Consider the following 17,361-nt stretch of genomic DNA (forward strand, 5'->3'; position numbering starts at 1 on the left):
AGCGTACTCTCAACGGGGACCCAGGTGGCAGGAGAAGACCAGGAAGGCCAAGGCTACGTTGGGAAGATGGAGTCGTGCGTGACGCAAAAAAGATCGGGGTCAGAAACTGGCGCAATGTGGCGCAGAACGGGGATGTGTGGCGTGAAAAATTAAAGGAGGCCGAGACCCGCATTGGGTTGTAGCGCAACTGATGATGATGAAGATGTTAGCGTATTCGATGACTGTAACTTGACCAACGTGAAACTTTATCTAAACTCTGAATTTTATCCGTACGATGACTTGAATCTGGATTTTGGCAAAAATCGATACGCCGTCCTTTTCGATATGTATGCGCGTTTTCGTAAAGCTTATTACGGATACGACTGCTTCGATACGCTTTGCACCGTGGTTACATTCCTGACAAAAGGACCTTTTGTTGTCATTGATTGCTCGCGACAAAACGAATCTGTCAAGAGCGCCACCGTGGATGTGCGAATAGAATTTGACTGCAAAGAGAATGTACCGGCATATACTACCGCCTATTGTCTCATTTTGCATAATCGCGTAATCGAATACTGTCCGTTGTCGAACGTAGTGCGCAAAATCATGTAAATTGCAATATCAGCGGATATTACAATATAAGAGGCATTGATGTATCGCGATAAGATACAGATTGCTCCGTCGTTTCGTCATGATCGTACCAACGTTTGTAGATTTGCAAGGATTCGTCGTCTGGATGAAATTTATCGTAAAAGAGGTGGCGGTTCTGAGAAACGGGACCGTTCTGGCGCATTACATTTTTACATGCCCCATGCCGTGGAGTCTCCTCACAAAATCCGACATGTCATGCGCTTCCTGGTTGATTGCGAATCATCATGGACTACGATCGGAGGACGGAAACGTGCCGTACAGCATGGCGAAACGTCTAATTACATCGGCCGTGCTTGGAGAGGGTGACGAGACGTCGACTCTTGTGTACGTCAAGGGATGCCAGAAACGAGAATGGCTGGTGGATCTGCTCGAGAATTATGCGAGAAAAAACCTAAACATTGAGACTTTGGAAAACATATTAAGAACTGCGAATTACAAAATGTATTAAAAATATTTAACTGGTGGTCGCAACACCAGAAATAATTATTATTTTTTGAAATAAACTATATATGTATATATAAATGTTACAATGTTTTATTTCTTTTTCCGACATAGTTTGTAGTATAATAATATAGATGTTTTAGTTGTTTGATAGTTGTTTATTTGCTGTTTTAAAGATGTTTTAGTTGTTTAAAAGATGTTTAAAAGATGTTTTAGTTATTTGATAGTTGTTCAATAGCTGTTTTAAAGATGTTTTAAAGATGTTTTAGTTGTTTTAAAGATGTTTTAAAGAGGTTTTAGTTGTTTTTAAAAATGTTTTAGTTGTTTGATACTTGTTCAATAGTTGTCTTTTGTCTCGCGAGGATTATTTTCGCATAACATAATATGCCGCAGATAAATCACGCGCATCCTCGCTCCTCATTTTATTCGATAGCGGTTTAAAGTCTCCACTCGCGATTGCAAGATGCAAAGGTAAGTAGAAGATTATTGTTTCATGATAGCTAGTTTTTGATAATATAATATGTCACAGATAAATCACGTACAACCCTCTCTCTTCATTTTTTCAATGCCCTATAAATTGAACTCGGGCTAGAGCGCGGTCAGTATAACGGACATCAGTAGACAGATTAAGTATGGAGTTCATAGAAGTATTTTTCCCAAGGGACATCATGGTACGGAAGTGTGACAAAGTGTAGTGACATATAATATAGAGTTTTTTAAATATGTTTTTCTTTTGTTTAGTGGATGTGGCCGCGATGGGTGCGGCGATTCCTCAGAATCGAGGTGCAGATGGAAGAGTGGTGGGTGCGGATCCGCATCTCCTGAGATTATGTGAGTATTATTTTTTTCCTTTGTGCGTGCGTGCGCGTGTTTTAAGACAAAATTAATATTTTTTATGTTGATTTTACAGTCGCGTATGGACTATTATATACCAGGTTTTATTAACATTGATCATTGGCGGTGGATGCAATCGGAGAGGCGGGCAAATCGAGAACTGCAGGACATATTGTGGGAGCACAACCAATTTGATATTTTCTATTTACAAAGACTCTTCGGGGAGGAGTTTGAGGAGGAAGAAGAATACTGGTAAGCTAATCGCTTTTTCAATAAAAAATATTGAATCTTTATATTAATCATATTATTGCATTTGTGTGTTTTAGGTAAAGATCCTCCACTTGCTCAATTGTCTATAGATATACTGCACTTATGGTTTTTTAATTTTATGTTATAAATTTTCAAAATTTTGAAATAAAAAGAAAAAAATATTAAATAATAATTATAATATCTATTCCCCTTTCTTCTCACTTACATAGTTCAATTATATAATAATAAAATATATTTAGAATATTTACAAATCATAAAAATATTTGCGATATATAATTATGTAGATTAAAGAATATTTTCAGATACTTAAATATAAGCTGCATTATTAATCTTCTTTTTTTTAAAAAGATTTTGATTTTTGAGGTATTAGAATTCTTATGGCATAGTTTAATACATACTTAATATATTTAAAAAATTAGTTTTTAGAGAGAAGGGCATGTAGTTTAATTAATAGGCGGGTGAATAAGAAAGAGAGAACGTGACCGAGAAGACGCGCGCGAACGGTGGCGAGATAACGGGTGACGGGAGCGAGAGAGACCGCGCGAACGGGGGAGAGAGAGAACGCGAACGAGAAGACGTGCGCAAACGGGGGAGAGAGAACGGATGACGGGAGCGCGAGAGACTGCGCGAACGGGGGAGAGAAAACGCGAACGGGGGACGGAAGCGCGAGAGAACATCCGCGAGGGGGAACGGGAGAGAGAACGCGAGCGGGAGCGCGCCGTGTGACGTCACGCGGACCGACGCGGCCGTTGTATGCGGACCCCTCTCCCGCGGCGCGCCCGAAAACATGAACGCGGTTTCCCCCTCCCCCTTCACCCCGCGGCGCCCGAAAACGCGAACGCGGTTCCCCCCTCTCCCTCCCCCGCGGCGCGCGAAAACGCGAACGCGCCCCCCCCTCACCCAGCGGCGCCCGAAAACGCGAACGCGGTTCCCCCCCTCCCCGCGGTACCTCCCGCGCGGTACCCCCCTCACCACCCTCGGAGCTCCCTAGTTAGAATCCTCATATATACTCTACTAGATGCAAATGATGGAGAAGGCGAACGCGAAGAGGACACTCGAGAGAAATAGGCGAGTGTGAGACAAGACGTGCACGGATGACACACAGGTAAGAAGGTGAGTAGGAAAGGTAAGCCTGAGAGAATGTGAACATCGGTGCGAGAGAGAGAGAGAGAGAGAGAGAGAGAGAGAGAGAGAGGAGAGGAGAGAGAGAGAGGAGAGAGGGAGATGGAGAGGAGAGGAGAGGGAGAGAGGAGAGGGAGAGGGAGAGGGAGAGGGAGAGGGAGAGGGGAGGGAGAGGGAGAGGGAGAGGGAGAGGGAGAGGGAGAGGGAGAGGGAGAGGGAGAGGAGAGGAGAGGGAGAGGGAGATGGAGAGGGAGAGGGAGAGGGAGAGGGAGAGGGAGAGGGAGAGGGAGAGGGAGAGGGAGAGGGAGAGGGAGAGGGAGAGGGAGAGGGAGAGGGAGAGGGAGAGGGAGAGGGAGAGGGAGAGGGAGAGGGAGAGGGAGAGGAGAGAGAGGGAGAGGGAGAGGGGAGAGGGAGAGGGAGAGGGAGAGGGAGAGGGAGAGGGAGAGGGAGAGGGAGAGGGAGAGGGAGGGGAGAGGGAGAGGAGAGGGAGAGGGAGAGGGAGAGGGAGAGGGAGAGGGAGGGAGAGGGAGAGGAGAGGGAGAGGAGAGGGAGAGGGAGAGGGAGGGAGAGGAGAGGGAGAGGGAGAGGGAGAGGGAGAGGGAGAGGGAGAGGGAGAGGGAGAGGGAGAGGGAGAGGAGAGAGAGGAGAGGAGAGAGGGAGAGAGAGAGGAGAGGAGGGAGAGAGAGAGAGAGAGAGAGAGAGAGAGAGAGAGAGAGAGAGAGAGAGAGAGAGAGAGAGAGAGAGAGAGAGAGAGAGAGAGAGAGAGAGAGAGAGAGAGAGAGAGAGAGAGAGAGAGAGAGAGAGAGAGAGAGAGAGAGAGAGAGAGAAATAATGTGAAGATCTGGTATGAATGCAATTGCGAGCGAGAGAGAACGAGAATGTGTGAGTGAGAGGGAGAGAGAAGATGCAGGCGGGAGAGAGAACGCGAGCGGGAGCGCGCCGTGTGACGTCATGCGGACCGACGCGGCCGTTGTATGCGGACCCCCTCCCCCGCGGGGCGTCGAAAACGCGAACGCGGTTCCCCTCTCCCCGCGGACCCCTCATCACGGATCCCTCTCTCTCCGCGGACCCCTCCTAGCGGATCCCTCTCTCCCCGCGGACCACTCCTCGCGGATCGTACGCAGTACTTCCACCCCCCCTTCTCCCCGCGGCGCCCAAAAACGCGAACGCGGCCCCCCCTCACCCCGCGGTACCACCCCTCACCCCCCTCAGAGCACCCGGGGTAGAATCCTCATATTTACCCTACTCACATCAGTAAGTAATATGTACATTAATAGTGTATCACAGTTTGTGGCATAGGTGTATATTCCCAGGTAGCACATACACGTTTCAGAAATGTTTTATAAGCTTTTTTCCGAAACGTTATTTCCGATTTCTAGAAACGTTTCTCATGAGTAAAATGAGTTAAAATTCTTACTTTTTACGTCTTTTGAACGTGTTTATGACGTCTTTGAGACATGCGTAAAAATGTTCTACTAGAAGCTTTATGCATATACCATCTATGACGTCTATTCTTTTTCGAAGAAATTCCTGAACTGGTGCACATTCGTGCAATAAGTTAACAAAATATATTTGTCTCTGTTGTGGACCACAAGCTACGCTAGCGTGTCGACAGAGTGCGCCACGTCCGAAGGGCAGTACGTGCGCGCCACCACAACTACAGTTAGTCGGTCTCAGGCCCTTGTACGATACGTCTCGTTATAATAAATATACGTATTTAGCATACTTCCTGTGTTCATCGTCTATACTCATTTGCACACTCTCGTCCTTATATGAGGCACAACAACTGGCGCTGCGGAGGCTAATTAGACCTGTGTAAAAAAAGAGGACAGAACAAAGGTGAGAAGAAACCAACGCAATGTCGACATCGGAAGAACTCAAGGCCCTCACGGCGGCCATTAACTCTTTTCTCCAGATTTAGCTACGAAACGAAACGGAGAGGCAAAATCCGGCATCGAGGAATCCGACGACATCTCTGATCTCTACAATCAGCTCAGTGCTCGCGTGGAAAAATACGCATATGGGCTTGGCGATAAAACGAAGTCGTTCACAAAATGGCTGCAACGCCACGAATACACCGTCGTCACAGAGGCAGCGTCACTACTACCGGAAATGCAGACTCGACTCATCTTGGATAAGCTCGGACAAACAGAGTTCGACAGGTTAGTGAATCACGTCGCGCCTCAAAACCCGACGACGATGCCGCAAAACGAAGTCATCGAGACGCTGAAAAATCTCTTTCGCGATAAAGTGCCGATTACGCGCCGCCGCATAGAGATCCTAAACTATCGATGCATTAAGTCCGTTCCCATCACAGAACATATCGACCGCATAAACCGTCATGCATCAGACTTTGATCGCGCTAAGCTCACGGATGACAATCTCAGAGTCCTTTACAATCTGCTGTTACAATCTTTCTGCTACTCAAGCGAAAATGACGAGCTGAAAAAAATAACTTTACGAAAAGAATCCAAACGCTTCACTCAAGGACATCGTCGCGGAACTCGAGGCTCACATGAACGTATCAACTAGCCTAAAAATGCTCCCGGTAGCAAGCTCATCTACTGCAGCTATCAACGCCGTCCATGCCAAACAGAAAAGCAAGACTCAGTCAAACCGCTCGTCATCGAATAAGAAAACAGACGTGAAATGCAACGGTTGTGCCCACCAACGATCAAAATGCTCATTCCGCGACGCGTTATACCACAAGTGCTCTCGGAAGGGCCACATCGCTAAAGTGTGCCGGTCCGAATTGAAGAACACGGAAACCGCCGCGAAAAACGCAAGCCTCGTAAAGGCCTATCTACATAAGACGCAGAACGCGAGTCGCAGTCCGGTCGCAGGTCGCAAGACAGACGCAGCGTGACGTATTTCCGGCCGCAGGTTTCAATACGCAAGACGCACAGAAGTTGGGCGAACTTTAACTTTCGCGTCTTGCGTCGAAGCGATCAGCCAATCAGCGTATCGTGTTATAACGCGGCAACTCAGTTTTTCATGCACATTGTAGTGTTTCGGCGAGACGAGAGACGAGAAGGTGATCTCTCTGTAAAATAAGAGATAATATCCAAATGACATATAAATGGGATTCCGCGGCAACGCGGGAGTTAATTTATAAAGTGGAAAGAAATTCCGGTTTGTACGCTAAAAAGTGCCAAAGTGTACAAAAACCAAGAATAAAAAAACTTGACATGGACAGAGTTGGGAAAAACTTTTCGTCCTCCTTGTTTTGGTAAGTAAATTTATAAGATTTCATAATAAATATTTATTACAATAATTTATTTTATTCAGAGATGTAAAGCTTCAAAAATATTGGTGAGATTATAGGTTAAGTTGTTAATCTCTGATCTAAATGTTAACAATAATTTATTCTATATATTTTTTTATTTAGGAGAAGAAGCAGCAAGAAAATTTAAGTCACTGAGAGATATTTTTTGTAAAAAAAGTAGAAAAATGCAATATGCGTCAATATGCAACCTAAATCTGGTGCTGGTGCTACAACTCAGTATAAACCCACATGGGATTATTATTCAGATCTGCTCTTTTTAGTAGATCATATTGAGCCAAGAAAGTAAGTTCGTCTTTCTCTGTTTCTTTAAAGTATATATTTCATTTATATTTAAAGTTTGTGTTATTTTGAAAAATATTTTTTTATTTTAGGACTTGCTCAAACATTGTATCATCAAAAACTTCTAATATGCAGAGTTTATCTGAATGTGATGAGGAAAAGGAGAACAAAATATATCACGAAAGTGGGCACAAACAATGAGAATGATGAAATGACAACTAATATCTCTCAAATGACTCCTATAATTGTGGAAGACATGGTGGAAGAAGCGCTTCATATAATTGATAAATATGATACAATCATTGATACAGGAGATATGATTAACGAAGATTCAATAGCGGAGTCTTCAGGTAACAAAAAAGTGTTCTTTAATTTTCGGTTATATATATGTCGTAGCCCGATAGCGAAATTAGCCACTTAGCTAAAAGCCTAGGCGTTTAGCTAAATGCCGCCCGATAGGCTAATCGACGACGATATAGTCTAATGGCCTGAAAAATTCAGCCTGTTAGACGAGAAGTCGGCTTTTCGCCTAACGGCCTGGCGCGATTTAGGCGATTAGAGAAATGCTTGTCACAGCGTTGTCAATTTATTTACTAAACAATTATCACTACATTACTATTTGTTAATGCAAGATGAGCTACTGTGGCAACGAGAATTGCAAAGGATTTTTGCTTTAAAACAAGCACATCTATTTGTCTGACACTGATCTTTAGCAATTTTGCAATAGCATTTTTTATATCCCTGTCCACCACTTGCCGACTGCTTCGCAACAGCTTCCCTCAAAGTAAGAACATTTTTGGGAATGTCAGCAATGTTAATAAGATTAGTGCCCGATTTTGCAATTTCAGTACGCGGAAACCACCCTTTCAATACTCCATCCTTAGTTCCAATTTGATATACGTCATTTTTTGTATCAGTTACAACGCCAAATATGTTATTAAAATCTAGAGGCCCACGGTCAACAGCGGAAACAGATAATGTAATGGTGTCATTGATCTGAAGGGGTGGAAAAGTGATACTCGAAAAGGTAACCATTTTTTCGGCTTCTGCCTTTTGACGCTCAAAACAATTTGACCGAGTGTCAAGTAGTTGTTCGCCCCTAGCGCACAAAGAACAGATAGTAGCCTGTCCGCGGTCGCTATGCATTTCTATTTTGCACTTTGTGCAAAGTATACTGCTCGAGACCTCTATCTGTCGCTTCTTCCGTGTTTCCTCTCCCTCCTCTTCTTCATCCTCTCGTACCCTCTTCCTCTTGCCTACGTCTTCGCACTGCTCAACACTAAAGTTCAAATCGCTACATGAGTTCTATTACATTATATTTAACTAGTTCTATTATATTTTAAGTCAATTACCTCGCGTTCAATTGTACATTCTGCTCCTCGAGAGCTTGCTCCAAGTCTTCCTCTGTCTGAAGCGAATTTAAAATTTCATCAGGCAAAGACGTATTTCTTATACCTCTTTTTAGCGGTCCAAGTAGAGCTTCGTACGGGCTCCTGTTTATGACTCTATGTCGCGATGTATTCTTTTGCCACTAAAATCAATATTTACAGTATGTTAATTTTCAAGTATGTATTCAACAACACAATATTAATTTAATTGTATATGTGAGAGCTTACTTGGACTTCGTAGCAACCACGACTCCAATTTGTCGAATCATTATCGACCATCCAGGCTCTTAACATGTTTTCAACGTCCACATTTGACCTTTCGACACTACCTTGGCTCTGTGGGTGTCGCGGACGTCCATGAACAATCCTGCAGTGAGGCCAGATGGAAACAAGTTTGTGTATTACTGCACCCACGAATTCTCGACCGTTATCGCTCTGTAAAATAGTCGGGGCTCCCCATGTAAAGAAGATTTTCGACAATTCTTCAGCAACGTGTTGTGTGGCGAAGATAAGCATCTTTTAATATTAAAAACGATAACCAAAGACAGTTAATCATAAAAGAAAATTACTATTATCATTAAACAAAACTCAGTGAAAATTCAGAGAAAATTATACAAATATATATTTATTGTGTAATACTAAATAAAAAATATTATAAAAATATAATCAACCTTTATTATTAACAATTTAGATCTACAAGGTGTTACTTCGAAGGCTTTTTCTATTTTTTCTATGTAATTTCATCTGCAGAATGATTTTGAAATGAATATTCATAAAAAATATTATTTTCAGATAATTTGTTTAAATAAATTTGTTTAAACAAATTAATTTTGCAATTCTGAGGTTAAATTCGTAATCAGCTATCAAAAATCATGAAAATTATATTCATTTCGCTTGATAATCTTCCGTTAATTCCTTTAAATAAAGATATAGGAGATATTATACTTTAAGTTAAAAAAATAATTGTAAATTATTATTAACAATTTGGATCTAAAAGATATTACTTTGAAGGCCTACTATGTTTTTTCTATGTAATTCTATCCACAGATTTTGAAATAAAAATTTATAAAACATCTTACTTTGAGATAATTTGTTTAAACAAATTAATTTTGAAATTTAAAGCTTGAATTTGTTGTCAACGACTTGAAACATAATTAAAATGATATCCATCTCGGTTAAACTATACCCTAGAAGCTTGTGTCTATGAAGGGATTACCGTTTTTTGCATATGAATTTCATATTTACTGGATTGCACTCTATGTTTAACAATTTTCGTTGTGCGACAAATATATTTCCGCAGTACTGCATTAATGCACAAGTCTTCCTGAGCATTTAAAAAAAAAATCAACGGGATATCTTAAAAATTGTGCTGTCACAAGAATTTTGTCCAAAAACAGCACAGAATTTCCCACTGTGCGGCGAGCCCAAGACATTGTTCCGCGGTACGTTACGTATATTTAGTAGTGCCTCGTAAATGTCACTCTTATCAATGGCGCACTTGCGGAACAGATGTTTAACAGCTTGCACAGCTCTCTCTGCTAGGCCGTTTGATCTCGGGAACCTGGGACTCGATGTACGATGTTCGATGTTCCAGCTCTTGGTAAATTCATTGAACTCCGCTGATGCAAACTGTGGCCCATTGTCTGTTTCTAGAATGCGTGGTACACCGTGTACAGAAAACCAGCGTTTGAATGCTGTCACTGTCTGACATGTATCTGTTGGGTATACTAATGTGAAGTCGTAGAAGCCTGAATAACTATCCACAATAACAAGGTATTGTTTACCCTTTATACTTGCGAAATCAGCTGCTACAATTTCCCAAGGTAGTTTTGGTACTTCCTTTAAGATCAGTGGTTCTTTATCCGGAATTCGTTGTGTCTTTTGACAGACAGCACATCTATTCACACCGTCCTTTATATCATTGTTCATTTTTGGCCAAAACATGACTTCACGTGCTCGATGTAACATTGATTGTATTCCTATGTGACCCTTATGTGCCAACTGCAAATACTTGGCGTGTAACGACGTAGGAATCATTGGTCTGCAGTTCTTGAAAACGATGTCATCTATCACCGTAATTTCGTCTCGATAATTCCAGAATTGTCGTAAGGGGTAATCTAAATCCTTTTCATTGTCTGGCCATCCTGTCATAAGCGTCCTTTTGAGCGATGCCATTAAAGGATCCGCATTAGTTTCCCGTCTTAATTGCTCCAGGGCTGTTTGTGAATAAGGAATAACGACACATACTTCAATTTCTGCTTCGGTTTCCTCTTCTACTTGATGTCTTCTACAGTCTCTACTTAACGTGTCTGCCAGGGGTATGTCTTTGCCCGGTACGTATTTGACTGTTGGAGTATACTGAAGGATGTCAAAAAAAATCCTCTGGAGTCGTGGTGGTTGGTTGGCCAAAACCTTCTTGCTAATAGATTCTAGCGGTTTGTGATCGGTAAGTATCGTTAAAGCTTTACCATAGATAAAATCATGGAACTGTTACGTCCAACCCCGGGATTAGGATAAGAAAATCTGGGAAGCGAAGGAAAGGCTAACCAGAGGGGTCGGGGTAAGGAAGGACGCAACTCGAAGCTTAAGAATACTGCTCGCAGGTACGCGCTCTACGGCGCGTGGCGCGAGCCCGAACGCACTTTTATGACTCAGGAAGGGTCAACGTCTGTAGGGACGCTAAGACGCCTTCCGTGAGCGGTGCGATCGTCGGTCCTCTTTCGAGTCAAGGAATTTAATCCCTTTAACTCGGGATCGGACCTCGTGCAATTCCGAGAGGGAAGATGAGTAGGGGAGGTCTTAATTTAGAATGAATGGAGATGCTTCTAACATAAATACTTAATTTTATTTGACATAGGTAAGATGTTATTTAGTATATAAAAAAAATAATAATTAACTATAGACTATATAGGCGTTAATGTAAAATGTGTATGTGTATACAATAAAACAAAAGAGAGTTGTGTAAACGGTTGTAGTACATTATGCGGATTCTGGACGATTTGCGTGGTTACATTTAATGAAATTCTCTATTGAGGCGAAACATATGAGAATTAAAATAAATAAAGTGTATTTTATAATTGCTATTCCAAGGTTATCATTTCGGGTTGGTCTACTTCCTCGAGATTTATAACTGTCGAGGCGGTTGACGGGGCCGGAGACGGAGTTCGGGAAGAGGAGGGGGAGTCGGGAGGTTCGAGGAGGGCGACCGGATCGCGGTTGACGGGGACCACGCGAAATGGGGCCACCCGACAAACCGGACGATAAGGTGCGGGGGAAAACCGAGATGGGAGGATAATGGGGCGAGATTGTATGACGGGGCGACACTGTTGTGAAGAACAGGGTTTCTCTGAGAAGGCTGGTAGGGGCGGTGGAGTGGCGAGACGCGAAGCACCGGGCTGTGTGGAACAAGGTTCTTCCGGTTCCCTGCGTGCCCGCTTGTGGCGACGTCTCTCGTGTTTCGCGGCGTTTCGCGACTTCTTATTGGTGGGACCGGCCGAATCCACTACGAATTAGCGGATTGTTAAAATTTAAGTCCGTCACGTGCGGGGAAGTCTCCTCATGCTTTGGAGAATAAATCTAAAGAGTAGTTCGAGTCTACCAACGAGTCAGCTAACTCAAAGCAATATACCCCGAGTCCGCCTACCCAGCTAACCCAAAGCAGTGTACCCCGAGTCCACCGACGAGTCAGTTAACTCAGAGCAACATACCTCGGATCCGCCGAGCCAGCTAACTCAAAGCAATATACCCCGAGTCCACCGAGCCAGCTAACTCAAAGCAATAGAGATTGTTCGGAATCGACCGATAAATCGGCTAATTCGGAACAGGGGTAGCAAGAGGGATGGAAGGGTTATACTGGGAGACTTCCCTAACGCGTGGATATATGAAGAAGAAGGGGAGCATATATATATATATATATATATATGGTGTGTGTAGAACTTACTACTTGTCGCTGATCGAATAGCTGGTTCTTTTTGAAATATCTGGCTCTCCTTGGGTCCTGTGGATAGGCTCTCGTTGGCACTCGATGGGTTTAAGTTCGCGCACAGAATTTAACTTAAACTCGAGATGAGATTTGAATCTGGCGCAGTAAATTGAAAGGAGGCGAGGCGACGAGATGATCTGGCTGAAGAGGAGCTGGTCAAGAGGGCAAGTGCTGCGATGTCGAGATTTATATAGGAAAGTTCTAAGGATGGGAAGGGTGAATTGCGTGTGGGATGTGTCAGGTTTTCATTTTGGGAACTTCTGGTTGGCGGGATGTTTCTAATTTTTGTCTGAAGGATTTCTTATTGGGCGAGATGTTTCTCACCCAAGAGCTAGATTCTTAAGTCTTTGCCTATCCTAGAAGCTTAGAGACGGTTGTCGATTTTTCCGGATGTTCATTGGTGAGTCCCCTCGTAAGGCCCCCACTGTCTTATTGGGGGTGCAACCCATCGCTTCCTCCAGTGACTCACTTGTTTTTCGGTTATCGCTGGTTTCTCCTTTATTAGGGTTTCTTTTTTATCTCGCGGCCCTGTTTTTGTGTTGACGGACGATGCACACCTCTCAATCTTAAATGCAAGCAAAAACTCCGCCACGTGTATTTACGGACACGTCTCAGGCTTTGTTTCCGCTTGTCGGAAACATCGTACGTGCATTTTGAAAGCTCGCTTGATGCAATAAAGATCTTCATCAACCCATTAAGGCCCATTTGGCGCGTCGAGTCGCCAGGTTTACATTCTTTCAGTTTTAGGCCTGACAAAGCCGATGAAAATCCTGTCACGTATGCCCCGTCCGTCACTAATTCGTCATCTGGAAGGTTGCGTTTAAGCGCCTAGGTAAACATATACTTTACCTATAAAAAAAGGAAAAGGAATGTGCAAGGATCAAGGCTCACTCGTCGATCGACAACCGTCCGTGCTTAGTTTACCTTATCCTAATCTTAACGGCTATCCGGAGCGCAGAGGAATTTAACCGAAAAAGGGAAGTCGTGGAGTTCGCAGGACGTAACAGAACCTAAAACATCCAAACCGAATTGCAAAAGCCTCTTTCTCCAATTGTGGGTATCGCTGTTGCGTTTCTGTTAAGGCTTTTGTTGCGTACGCGACTGGCTGATTATCTTGTAATAACACAGCACCCACTGCTGTGGAACTGGCGTCTACAATTAATGTGACAGGTTTCAACGGATTATAATATGCGAGTACTGGAGGAGTTTTTAATACCTCTTTGATTTTGTTAAAAGCTTCTTCTTGATCTGCGTCCCAATGCCATGTTGTGTCCTTTGTTAATAATTGTCTTAACGGCTCGGTGATTCCAGACAAGTTTGGTACAAACTTAGACAGATAAGTAACGGTACCAGGGTACCTATAATACGGCGTACTCCTTGAATATCTTCCGGTCTTCTTAGCATCTCAATGGCCTTGAGCTTTTCCGGATCCGGTTTCAAATCTTCTGCGGTCATTGTGTGACCCAAAAACGGTACTGACGTTTTCTCGAATAGACACTTATCCTTGTTCAAGCGTGGACCAGCTTCATATAATCTTCGAAGAACTTGATTTGTCACTCCTCGCAGCTGTTCTAGTGTCGATGCGTAGACAATGACATCATCCATTGATACTTCCACACCGTCAATCCCTTCCAAGATTTTCGTCATCATTTCTTGAAAAATCTCGGGAGCTGACTTAATGCCAAAGGGAATTCGTAGAAATCTATATCGGCCCCATGGTGTATTCACCGTCAAGTATTTAGAGGTCCTTTCCGTTACCTTGATTTGCCAAAATCCTCGAGCGCAATCAAGTTTCGTGAAATATTTCGCGCCAGCCAATTTGGTGGAGATATCTTCTAGCGTTTTAAGTGGAAAATGTCGCCTCTTGATTACCTTGTTCAGATCTGACGGATCAATACATGGACGTATCTTCCCTTTGCTCTTCACTATTACCAGCGGGCTCACTGCTGGGGTCGGCTCAGACACTGGTTTGATCACGCCCAGCTGCACCATCTTGTCGAGTTGTTTCTTGACTTCTTCCTTCAACGAAAATGGTATTCTGCGAGGTGGGTGAATTTTTAGTTGCGCTCCTTCCTCCAGTTCCATATCATATTCGTATCCTTTTACGCAGCCTAACCCAATGAATAGTTCCTTCTTTATTTCTTCAATAGGCTTCTCTACCGAGCCCGTTACAGCATGAATGCGTTTTATAAAATTGAGGCTGGTGCATGCTTTCCGACCTAATATGGCTTGCACGTCTTCTTCTACTATTTTAAAATTAACTATGACCAACCTGTCTCGTACGTGAAACTTAATATTAGCTTCTCCTATTACATCCATCTTTGTCTTGTTAAATGTAATGAGACTTTTCGTACCTGACGGAGTCAATGTAGCGCCTACTTGTTTTGACTGCTTATGTGACATGACATTGCATTCCGCACCCGTGTCTAGTTTTGCTGTCACTTTATGACCTGCGATTGTCTTCAATGTCTCGTGCCATTCGCTGTTGCCTTCCTTTCTTCCATTGTCGTTCGTCTTGAATGCATTCACGTATAATACCTCGTCTTCCGCCTTGACCTGTGCTTCTGCTGTCGTCTGGACCTCGTTGATCTTCTTTCCATCTTTTAAACGGCATAAATTTGCGAAATGTCCTATTTTCTTACACTTGTGACATGTCTTATCATATGCTGGACAATCCTTTTTTCCATGTTGTCGTCCGCAACGTTTACATTTTCGTAGTCCTCCTTGTTGTCGTTCTTTTTCTCGGCTCACTTTTACTGCATTTACCGACTCGTTCCCTTGACTTGTCATCGCTGTAGCTTGTTCGACTTGCTTTGACGCCCGTTCCCACGCTCTGCACACGTTGATAGCACGCTCTAATGTCAATTTATCGTCTTCTAACAACCGTTGCTGTAGTACCTTATTATGTACGCCGAAGATTATTTTATCCCGCAATAGTTCATCTGTCAGCTGATTATAGCCACAGTCCTTAATTTGTGTACGGGCCTTCGTTAAAAACGTGTCAAATAAATCGCTTTCTGTTTGTCGTAGATTGTTGAATTGAAGACGTATATATGGTTGTGACGGTGTCGGTGCAAAATGAGCTGCAAATTTTGCTTTTATTATCGCCACATCTATGCTCTCAGCAATCGTCAAGTTAAAACTGTTAAAAATAACAGCGGCGTCTGCTCCCATCGCAGCCATCAACGAGGCGGCTTGAACATTTGCAGGCTTTTTCTCCATTTGTACAGCCACTGAATACCATTCGTAGCGTTGGATCCATAACCTCCATGGTTCAGCCATACCATCCGTCTTTATTACTAATGCTTCGGGCGGTTTAATGGTATTGTTCGATTCCATTTCGGCTACAATTTATTAACGCTTTCCCGATTTTCAGTATTTAATTCTGACACCATGTAAGGTATTAGTGAATACACAACTGCTAGTGGTAATGACAATATGCACGTTTATTATATGTGGCCTGCGTACATAGAAGTATATCGCGTAGCTAGATGGGTGCACACGATGGCGTACACATGCTACTTGGTACACTGGCGCCATCGTTACAGACATGATTCTAGTTCACTGTCATGTATAAGAAAAAAGGTGACATTAAACGTGAGAACAAGATACCTCCTAGCGATATCATGCGAAAAAAGAAAAAGAATGAGTCATTGGACTCAATAACAAATAGTATTAACACCTTTAAGAACATAGCCAATGATTGTATGTCAGAGCTATGTCAAGACAAAGAGAAAGGAACTGACATGGACACATTCAAAGTTGCACTACAATTTATTCCTGCAGATTCTAAATTACCATTCATGATAGACGTACTGCGCATTAGTGATATATATATCGAAAAGGCAAACGACCATTAATATCTGAAATTGATGATATAAAATAATTTTATTCAATATAGATACGTTAAGCAATATAAGTATTCAGAGGATATATATATATATATATAGCACATATAAAAATATAATTGAACACTACTTTTCTCTACCAATTTAACTCTTTCTAATGTTTTAATCACATTGTTAGCACTTCGAGTAATTGAAAATACCGTATTACTATTGAATTAATTATATTCGTATAACTTATGTAACTTTTCTAAAAGTTGCATCGACACAAAATACTTTGAGCAAAGTTTTTTATTTCTCAATAAATTCCGAGTCGTTTTGAGAGAGAGACTGAATACCTTGAAAGAGATTTACACGATTTAAAAAAATGTATTTAACAACAGTGTTTTTTTTACAACAGTATCTTACATAGCACATAAATATTTTAACGCGTTATTATCACTTAAACTTCACAGAGAGTTATTGTTACACTTTGCATGTAACGCTGCTCATATTTTATGCCAGTGCCACAGATTTTTATGTTATCACTGTTGGATATCTACAGTGACATTCATTTATTTAAATGGCATATATAAGAGTTCTTTTAAGGACAAATAACATATTACAATTCAATGTGTTCACGTTATGTGTTGTTTTTCAAGTCTCCATATAATATATTTTAAAGTTCAAGATTTTTAAGTTAAATATTATTTTAAGTTTAATATGTAAGTATCAATGACGTATATACATAAACCAAGCATTTTTATACTTCTGCTTTAGCAGGGATGCCTGCAGATGTTGGCAGTTTAAGATAGAGCGAGATAGTTCAACTTCCAACTTTACTCTACGAATGAAATGCTTGGTCTATGCATATACGTCATTGGTAAGTGTTTTATTTTACGTTAAAAAGAGTGGACAATATTTTTTTTTAATATGTAATGGATGACGCTATAAATGTGCAATAAATGTTCAAAAATATCAGCTGTTAAGTAATGTTGAGTTTTAATTCCAATTTTGTAATTTCAATTTCCCAATAAATTATGTTCTTGAATAAAGGATATAATTCAACAGGTAAGGTAACTGACATTGATAAAAAATTGTATTTATTTTTTTGAAAACACATTTGTTTATGATTTTTATAAGATTTATATTAAGTAGGTAAGCTATGGGCGTCCCAACCATGGGGCAATGAGGGGAGGGGGTGAGGGGCGGGGTTGTATACCGCGGGGGGTACCGCGGGGGAGGGGGTACCGCGTTCGCGTTTTTGCCGCGCCGCGGGCGGGGAGGGGGAAGGGGGTACCGCGT

This window comes from Temnothorax nylanderi, unplaced genomic scaffold, assembly GCF_030848795.1.
Source record: "Temnothorax nylanderi isolate EJ_2023f unplaced genomic scaffold, tnyl_v1.0 TNYL_tig0201_pilon, whole genome shotgun sequence".
Taxonomy (NCBI): domain Eukaryota; kingdom Metazoa; phylum Arthropoda; class Insecta; order Hymenoptera; family Formicidae; genus Temnothorax; species Temnothorax nylanderi.